The 9,400-nt window shown below is 37.1% G+C and overlaps 1 protein-coding gene across 1 annotated transcript in view; it reads left to right on the top strand.

The window, feature by feature from the left end:
• The first annotated feature begins 1,617 nt into the window (after positions 1–1,617).
• LOC128990063 (uncharacterized) overlaps positions 1,618–9,400 on the top strand; it is a 50,288-nt gene continuing 42,505 nt past the window's right edge. The window contains exon 1 of the mRNA XM_054412293.1: positions 1,618–1,689. The gene's annotated coding sequence lies outside the window, so the exon portion shown is untranslated. The remainder of the gene's footprint in view (positions 1,690–9,400) is intronic.

The raw sequence follows: 9,400 nt of genomic DNA, 5'->3' as shown, positions 1-9,400 counted from the left end.
AAACAAAAAAATTGCAATTTTTTTTTTTTAAATCCGTTTTGTAGAGCTTAAAAAAATAAATAATTTGGTATATTGAAGCGTTGTTGTATGCCTAACGGTCACGGAGAAAATTCAAAAAATAGTGTAATTTAAAATTGCCATGTTATTCTTATGAAGAAAATTTAAATTGTTGTAGTTTACTTGGTCATGGATATATATTAATATATATATTTAATTTTAAAACCAATATACAATTTAATTCAATATTTAATTTTTATTTAATTTTATTTTAAATTCTTAGACTGTTTTTTGTTCGAAGTGGAAACAGAGTTAACGTCATACCAAATATTACACACACATACATAACAAGAAGCATTACCAATAATACTCTGAAACTACCCAAAGTAAATAAAGCTATTTTTCGTCACTCTTTTCAATATCTAGGTCCAAAATACTATAATTATCTACCACTTCAAATAAAGAATAGTTTAAATTTAAAGCAGTTTAGCAAAGCAACGATAATTTGGCTTTCTTCTCAGCAGGACATAAATTATATAAATAATATCCTGTTGTAATAACTTTCATTGTTTATTAAAACAGTTCTTGTTTTGTCCATCAGATGCACAGTTCAGGCGGAATTCAATGTTTTATAACAGATGCTAGACCATAAATTACAACGTCATGTTAGCCTATAAGTTAGTATAAGCAAACTGGTTACACTACTGGATCAAGTAGCCAGTTCTATTTCTCTACATCTCATGTATTGTTACATTGTGGTTTTTTGTGGGAAATAAACTTCATTATTCATATTCATTATTCATTATTCATATTGATAAAATTTGGCAAATTTATTTATTTCATCCTATACTATTGACGTATGGTCAAAAACACTTTTTACCTTCCCCGTAGCAGCAAACCTAAGCACTCGTTAAATCTAATGTTATTTAAATAGGGAATAAATATGTCTTATGTAAATATTTGAGTAAAAATGTAATCAGACAAGTTGAAATTCGCTTAGTCTGCAGGTTTGCTGCGGCGGGGGTATTTAATAATCAGACAGTTTTATTCCATTAAAATAGTTGTATGGTATTAGAAACAGTTCAAACACCACCCTCTTATCATATGACACAATTAACCTTAAAATTGTTTGCAGCTGTTCTAAAAGGATGATAAATTTTCGAGAGACTTGTATGTTTAATCCATAGCCAAATCCAGTGCTTCATTTCTGGAATTTAGATTTTAGAACTGAAACATGCCAGAAGCTGTTCTTCCTCCATCATCCTTTTACGTCATTCTGTTCAAAACATTGTTTATCGCAACAAAAAAGTTAAAGATTGTCAATCAGCATAACTCTTATTAAACATAGTTGGAAACTATAAACAATTTCCCTAGAATCCAGGCGGTCCCTGAGCCGTCCCACAGTGCTTCTCCTTCAAGTGAGCCCCGATGAAATCTACCGATAATATCACAGTTGGTACACGAATTTGATACAGTATTTTCGAACCTCAAATTACCTCAGGTTATCATGGACATATGCATATAATATTGGTTACTACCGGACAGCGGCGGAGGACCGTTACGGTCGCGAAATGTAGTCCAGCATGGACCTGTTCTCCCCCCTAGCCCCCCCGTGGGAGGGGGGTCGGGGGCCCAGCGCGGTCCCCCAGTCTGTGTACATGAGCGCAGCTAGGAGGACCCCCTACACAGCAGGTAAGCTGCATGACGTCATACTCGCGTTTGTCTGCATTTCCATATATGCTGTAGAAACACCTGATCTGTGGACCAACTCTCTCTGCAGCCGCTCTCAGCTCTCTCTTCGACAAAACGCATCTCTGAGCTTTCAACATCTCTTCAACTTCATCCGTGAAAACTTCAAGAGATGAAGTCGAAGTGTATTTATGTTTTGTTTGATTCGCGATAAAGTGAAACATAAGTGATTATATTTGCGTTAAACGTCCACTTCCTCTAGAAACTAGATCCTTCGTAAGGTTATTCGCACAGTACCTAAATACCTTTGCTAAACTATGTTTTGTGAATTTTAACCTAACGAGGAAAAACATAGTATGTTTACTTCTCATTCTTTCACGCACATGTTCTGGAATGCATTCCAAAATTTCACAATCAGCTTGTTCTCTCATTCCTGGATTTGTTCGTTTAAGTTTAGTAAACATCCACGTATATTAATTATTAATAATCCGTAAATAATTCACGTAAACTAGTTTTATTTTGATTTCAGTTTTACACGCGTATAATTATCTTAACGACTTATAGGCTACTGTTTGACAATTTTATAATCCGTGGAAGAACGTCGAGCACTTCTCGCATCCTTATAATGTTTTGGAATTCATCAACAATCGTAATCAACTAGTATATTTCCATGTCTGAATTAGTTCATTTAAATAAATTTTGAGAGTAAACTGGCAAGAGTTTTTAATTTAGATTATACTGTACGTAAATATGAAAAAATCAAGCATTTTGGTGAATTGTATAATCTAAGTAAGAATATTCAATATTTACTTCACATTTTTATATCCTGGTATTTATTTCAAAACGTCGTAATCGTCTGCCGTGTGATTCCTGGATTTATTCATTTAAGTAAATAGTACCGGGGGGCCGAGCCTTGCTCGGTTGTGGTTAATTTGGTTTAATCGTTAAAACAATATCGTAAACACATAATATAATTGACGACACATTTTATAATTTACACAAAAACATTTTTATTACAATCCATAGACATTTGATTGCTGAAATAATAACAACTCTGTAATGTAAAATTATGCAACCAAACACAAATAAGATATACGTTTATCAAATCTATTTCTGCTCCTGTAGTTTTCCGATCCAAAACTCCATAAGTCCAATGGAGTTATCAAAATTGTTTATTCAGCCACATTCAACGTCTCCTGTAATAAATTTGTTTGCTCCCAAATTATCTATTGCTAACATTACGACCATATTATTTATTCATCACCTAGTTTTAAATACATTTCGTTCGAACATCCACATCAAATATGATATTGTTCATAAAAGCATGAGATTTAGCTCTTTGGATTGGGGGGGGTTAATCATTAACGTACTCTAAAAGTAGTGTTTGCTCAAACCAGAGGGTTTATTTCATCAAAACCACCAGTAAGCTAAACGCTTTTGTGACAAATATGATGCTTTTTTATTCCTTCGATGCACTTTTGGTTTATGAGTTCTGTTCTGACCTAATGCGGCTGTGACACACGATATGTTCAATAAATAATTGAAGTAAATTATCTAGGTATTTCGAGATATTTCACATCTTTTGAATGTCAATTAATGTTTGCTCATTGATGATTTATTTATAGCCTAACGTGTGTGTTGTTGTGTTTAACTACTACAAGATTTTTTCAATGTAAGGTTTTGTTTGATTTTATTCCTCCTTAGAATATTTTATCGTCTTAGAATATTTGCGAATGTTAAATTGTTGAACTGCATTATCTTTCCCGAACTCAATCTTTATTTATTGACTTTTAATGTAAAAAAATTGAAAATAAAACTTTGCGCACGAATAAAGTAATTTTGTAATAATTTTATAGTATGTAGGCCTACAAGTAAATCAAAATACTTTTTACATACTATAATTACTACAAAATTACTGTATTCCTGAGAAGAGTTTTATTTTATAATCTTTTACATTAAAAGTAAAAATGTCCATGGACAAATCAATACATTTCACCAAAGAAAGTCACAAATTTCCCAAACCTTCACTAGTTGTAGCTGTTAAATAAATAATTCTAATTTCTTGAAAATAGTTGTAACAAGTTTTGGGTCTACGCATCCTTTACAAATAAACATAAGGAAACGCAACTTGTCAGTTTTTAGTATAAACATTTCTCAAACTATAATAACTTTTCACTTTCATTGTCGGTTCTGTTGACATTGAAGAATCTGTTCATTTCAATGTCGGGTTATTGCGAGAAAAAGAAGTGACTTGAACGCGCTCCATGAAGGTTCGCACAAATCGTAAAGACTGCCCTAAAAGAGAAAAATTGAGTCGACGCCAAAGAAGAATAATGCGCAATAACACTCGTCTTAGATTGGCCTGAACGTTACCAACATGAGTAGGAAAATCTTATTATTTTACGATTTTACAAAATAATACGAAGACTACTGGCAATCTTCTGGTTTTAATTTCAAGTCAACCAACTAATTTTAAGTTTAACCTTGGTTACTTCTGTGTTATTATAAGTATCAAGCAAAGGTAAACGATAATATCATGAAGAAAAGTTTTTGGAATGTTATGATTTGAAAATAACGTTGAGCACGACGATTTATCGACAGATAATATTTCACCCGGAGTAAATGTGGCTACCAAGTACCTTAACAAATTATTTGCAACGGCGTAATTTCTGCAACATTAAAGGTTTAAATATTTAGGCTGTTTAAAGGTTAAAATAGTTTAATACTCTCCAAAAACTAATTAAAACAAGGGAAAGAGATTAATATTGAGAAGTGCTCTAGTTTTTCGAAAACTAGAGCACTTCGTTCTAGAGAACTAGAGAAAACTAGAGAAAATCACACGTTGAGCTAAGACTCCGGTTTCCTCGGTCTACGCAGCGTAAAAATGACCAATGATTTATGCATTCACGCATTTACAGACAAAACTGTTTTTATACTTATAAAATTCTTGTCCAACACGATTGTTCCGCCCACACCCAGTGTCGATTGTCGGTGCGTAGTCAGGTCGCCGACGATTAATTATATAAGACAAGTATCAAAGCCGGCTGCAGCCACTGCCACCTTGATATTTCCATGTATGACATCATCGCTATTATTCAAACTAGTCGGCCTTGTTGGCGTCGCAAGAACCGAGAAATTCGCTCAGAAAGTTAACTGTTATCGGGAAATTATTCGATGCAAGTGCAAAAGTTAGTCAATCAAAAGTAGTAGCAGACGTTTAGTTTGTTTTATGTTTCACGCTAGAGTGCTGGCCTTAAAAAGGATCTCTCTGTTTAAAGAGCGATTGGAATTATATTCTTCTTGGAATAGTAGAAAACTTAAACGAATCACTAAATAAAGGTTTCTAGAAAAATTCAGGCAAAATGTTCTACAGAAAAATCAGTCCATTTGTGATAGTTGCGGGTTCAATTCACAACAAACCCCACTATGTTTACGGGTTTTGGGTTTTAGTCCGTCCCACATAAAATTCAACGAAATGCCACGAGTTTCTACGTCCGCTAGATTCACAACTAGTCCCATCAATAAGTGTTGAGCTTCTCTTCCTAGTCCTCATAATTCAGTCAAGACAGACCACAAAAAGTTATACTTGAGTGACTCCACGAACAAAAAACACAAGCGCTATCGAATGACAAGCCTTTCGACATGATATATCAAATCAGAGCTATACTAGAATTTAAATATTCACCACTACTAAAATACATAGTAAAGCTATATTTACACTATGGCTGATACTGATAAATGTAGGTACAAGAAATTATATCAATTTGAGAATAATTCCTTTCTACAGTATTTAACATCATAAGTGAAATAAACCTAAGTTACCGCGACGGTAACGACATAATCAATTATTCAGATTATCATCATAATCCACATAATATTCCATCAAAGATAATCCACCAGAGCACACAACACAAAATGATCAATATTTCAGTATGTCAGTCTATAGTAGTCAGTGAGAGCCGCACTATTGCGCCGTATTCGCAGCAGCTGCCACACGCAACTGCGCCGCGGGCGCAAAGCCACCGGCGCCGCAAATTATACCTTTGCATATTTAATAATTCTTAGCAAAATGATTGTGAAAATTACTATACAGATCACGGATTGAACGATAAGACTGGAATTAAAATGGATCCAGAATCCAGGTGTTCTAGATGTCAATGCACGGAGACCGACTGTAGCTGCCAGTTGTCGATGTTGCCTTTTGAGGCGAAGAATGTCGAGTAGACTACTTTGGGTGAGACTGTGTAAGCTTTGCATTCGTAATCTGAATATAGACTGTTCTAAAACGTAGAAAGGCACATAACATTTTAACTTGCTTGTTTTCCATCGAAATTGTAATTTTGGAAAATCGTCGGCCCCTTTAAAGTTTTAAAATATGTTAATACAGTGCAGAGTTTTTCAACAAAATTCATAAATTGTAGCTATGTTTTGAACTATGTGTCAATTCTAATAAATGTCATAAACATATCAAAACTCTCGCTTTCATACAGTGATGCCGTTTGAAGAAGTTCAGTTTAATTGTGTCTTGCCCTGAAGATGGATGCTGCAACGCATTTGAAACGTCGGCCAGTTCTGTCCCAGAGACGAAATTTCCAAATTTATCTGTCAAGATCAGAGTAGTCTATTAACTGTGGTTTCAATCAAACCAGTCACCGTTTGGCCTAAGGAAGGAAAAAAGGACAGTTAATGCACAGCTTATTCATTACTCGACAATTTAACATGCGAACGTAAAATTAGAAACGCCTTCAATCAACACATTATGAATCTTCCAACCTAACCCAAACCTGTTGATTCTGTGACTGCCAAGTTAACGTGAAAGTAAAGACAACTCCAGCATCTCTCAAGTCATTTCCTTTCACCGAAACCCAATGACATCTTGCAAAACTAATATAATTGTACAATATTTTGAAACCGGTTAACCAAGTTGTTAGCCGTCGAACTGATGCTGAGGATGTCTGAAGGTTAACTTGTTTTCAGGCTGAGGTTGGCTTGAAGAACAATAAACAGCAGTTAACTTTGTCGTTACTTATTTAGACCCTTTAAAAGTAAGCCTCTTTAAAAGAACACAACATTAGTGTAAACATTGACTATGGATACCGAGTAGACATTGGATTGATGATACTGACTAAAATTCATCTGTTCTCGTGGCTTAAATTACTAGAGACCACAGTAAAAATTAGGTAGAGTGCTAATTCATCGTGTATTATCTGAATTCTCTTTTAAGTGTGTTTAACAACTGGCAACGTTTGAGTGCGCTGAATCGATTTAATGTTTTTCTCCTGTTTAAGGGTTATTTCTAAAGGCTTGCTTTCCTCTATTGCTATAGAAAGAGTTTTCCTATTCTAGCAGGACCTAGTAAATATCTACTTCACTTATTATTCCTCAATATATTTATGATTATTTTAAATTTTAAATTATTTTGAAAATTTCAAATACCATAGTTCTGTCACCTCCAAAAATGATTTAAGGTCCTATTTTGAACCACGGTATATTCTATACTACCTGATTTTACGTGGATATGGAGATATCAGCAGCGAACTATTTTGAGTCCCTTGGCCGAGAAAACCCCAGACATTTGAATTCAATATCAAAAACATTGTTTACACCAAATGAATTACTACCTAAATTAATGCTTTTGGAGCTATAAAATATTTGAAATTGCAAAGATCTCAATGAAAAGTAGGGTACCTATTAAGACCGAAGTAATTAACAAAATAATATCGACGCTTGAATAATATATACGCTTTAATTTCTCTTAAAAACTTAAGTATTGTAATTAAAAGTATATTGTATCAAAGAGCGGAACTCAGGTTGGCTCCAGACACCGAGATATGATCTGACCTTCAGCTTGGGATCTGGTGTCTACCACCTCCACCGTCACCTCTGGACGTAGACCTCCAAGGTACACTGGCACCTCCTCAGTCTCTACATGCTACGCTAGAGTATACATACACAGAGATAGGACGTAGACCTCCGTGGTACACTGGCACCTCCTCAAACTCTACATGCTACACTAGAGAATACATACACAGAGGTATGATCTGACCTTCAGCTTAGGATCTGGTGTCTACCACCTCCACCGTCACCTCTGGACGTAGACCTCCGTGGTACACTGGCACCTCCTCAGTCTCCACATGCTACACTAGAGTATACACAGAGATAGGACGTAGACCTCCGTGGTACACTGGCACCTCCTCAAACTCTACATGCTACACTAGAGAATACATACACAGAGGTATGATCTGACCTTCAGCTTAGGATCTGGTGTCTACCACCTCCACCGTCACCTCTGGACGTAGACCTCCGTGGTACACTGGCACCTCCTCAAACTCTACATGCTACACTAGAGAATACATACACAGAGGTATGATCTGACCTTCAGCTTAGGATCTGGTGTCTACCACCTCCACCGTCACCTCTGGACGTAGACCTCCAAGGTACACTGGCACCTCCTCAGTCTCTACATGCTACGCTAGAGTATACATACACAGAGATAGGACGTAGACCTCCGTGGTACACTGGCACCTCCTCAAACTCTACATGCTACACTAGAGAATACATACACAGAGGTATGATCTGACCTTCAGCTTAGGATCTGGTGTCTACCACCTCCACCGTCACCTCTGGACGTAGACATCCAAGGTACACTGGCACCTCCTCAGTCTCCACATGCTACACTAGAGTATACACAGAGATAGGACGTAGACCTCCGTGGTACACTGGCACCTCCTCAAACTCTACATGCTACACTAGAGAATACATACACAGAGGTATGATCTGACCTTCAGCTTAGGATCTGGTGTCTACCACCTCCACCGTCACCTCTGGACGTAGACCTCCGTGGTACACTGGCACCTCCTCAAACTCTACATGCTACACTAGAGAATACATACACAGAGGTATGATCTGACCTTCAGCTTAGGATCTGGTGTCTACCACCTCCACCGTCACCTCTGGACGTAGACCTCCGTGGTACACTGGCACCTCCTCAAACTCTACATGCTACACTAGAGAATACATACACAGAGGTATGATCTGACCTTCAGCTTAGGATCTGGTGTCTACCACCTCCACCGTCACCTCTGGACGTAGACCTCCATGGTACAGTGGTACCTCCTCAGTCTCTACATGCTACACTAGAGTATACACACACAGAGATATGATCTGACCTTTAGCTTAGGATCTGGTATCTACCACCTCCACTGCCATCTCTGGACGTAGACCTCCATGGTACAGTGCTACCTCCTCAGTCTCTACATGCTACACTAGAGTATACACACACAGAGATATGATCTGACCTTCAGCTTAGGATGTGGTGTCTACCACCTCCACCGTCACCTCTGGACGTAGACCTCCATGGTACAGTGGTACCTCCTCAGTCTTTACATGCTACACTAGAGTATACACACACAGAGATATGATCTGACCTTTAGCTTAGGATCTGGTATCTACCACCTCCACTGCCATCTCTGGACGTAGACCTCCATGGTACAGTGGTACCTCCTCAGTCTCTACATGCTACACTAGAGTATACACACACCGAGATATGATCTGACCTTTAGCTTAGGATCTGGTATCTATCACCTCCACTGCCATCTCTGGACGTAGACCTCCATGGTACAGTGGTACCTCCTCAGTCTTTACATGCTACACTAGAGTATACACACACAGAGATATGATCTGACCTTTAGCTTAGGATCTGGTATCTACCACC

This window comes from Macrosteles quadrilineatus, unplaced genomic scaffold, assembly GCF_028750875.1.
Source record: "Macrosteles quadrilineatus isolate MER2022 unplaced genomic scaffold, UCM_ALF_1.0 Scaffold_3__2_contigs__length_128488019, whole genome shotgun sequence".
Lineage (NCBI taxonomy): Eukaryota > Metazoa > Arthropoda > Insecta > Hemiptera > Cicadellidae > Macrosteles > Macrosteles quadrilineatus.
This window is presented reverse-complemented; position numbering and strand designations above follow the sequence as displayed.